Below are 813 nucleotides of genomic sequence, written 5' to 3' on the forward strand. Positions count from 1 at the left end.
TCCTAAAATAACAATTTCTATCCCCAGTAATTATTGAAATTGGATGTTTCTGCCGTTAGAGAAAACGATACCAGAAGGACCAGCATGAACAATTGAAGCACCATGTTCCAGCTGGATGAGCTGACCGGATTTTGTGATGATTCCAGAAGGTCCAACGAGGGCTCCTTCTAGGGATCTCTTGGAACGCTTCTGGACGAGAGTACCGTCAGACATGACGTATCCAGAGGGACCGTCCAGAAGGATGGTGGCTCCAGGGGTTCTGAACTGGATGGGAGTGCCATCATCAGTGATCATTCCAGAGGGTCCCAATAAGAGCGCGCTTGCCACGGTGAGCAAACTGGAGGTCATCGGTTGAGCTGGATGTTGGATCCGTCCTTAGTGACGATTCCAGACGGTCCGACCAAGACGATGTTGTTGGCCTGGTCGTGAGTGAACTGGACGTTGTTACCATCGGCTCTGACGATTCCAGAGTGTCCAACGACTCCTCTTGGGCTGCTGAGGAACTGGGCAACTGGAATTGGGGCTGCCGGAACAGCGGCATTGAGGGTGGCTTCTCCGTGGGTGAGCTGACGGTTGGCTCCTGATTTTGTTACGATGCCAGAGGGTCCGACTACGACGATGTTGTTTGCAAAGTCGTGGGAGAACTGGGTATTGACACCATCAGGGCTGACGATTCCTGAAGGCCCAACCTGGGCGTTGGCGCCAAGGGCCAACACGCAGATAGCTGCTGCCTGGAAGGATCATTATTTTATAACAAAAAACTGTTACGCATTCAGTAATAAAATTATTGCCATATATATATATATATATATA

At 49.9% G+C, this 813-nt stretch overlaps 1 pseudogene; it reads right to left on the reverse strand.

The window, feature by feature from the left end:
* LOC137630986 (uncharacterized) overlaps positions 1-813 on the reverse strand; it is a 1,439-nt pseudogene continuing 626 nt past the window's right edge.

This window comes from Palaemon carinicauda, chromosome 39, assembly GCF_036898095.1.
Source record: "Palaemon carinicauda isolate YSFRI2023 chromosome 39, ASM3689809v2, whole genome shotgun sequence".
In the NCBI taxonomy this organism is placed as follows: domain Eukaryota; kingdom Metazoa; phylum Arthropoda; class Malacostraca; order Decapoda; family Palaemonidae; genus Palaemon; species Palaemon carinicauda.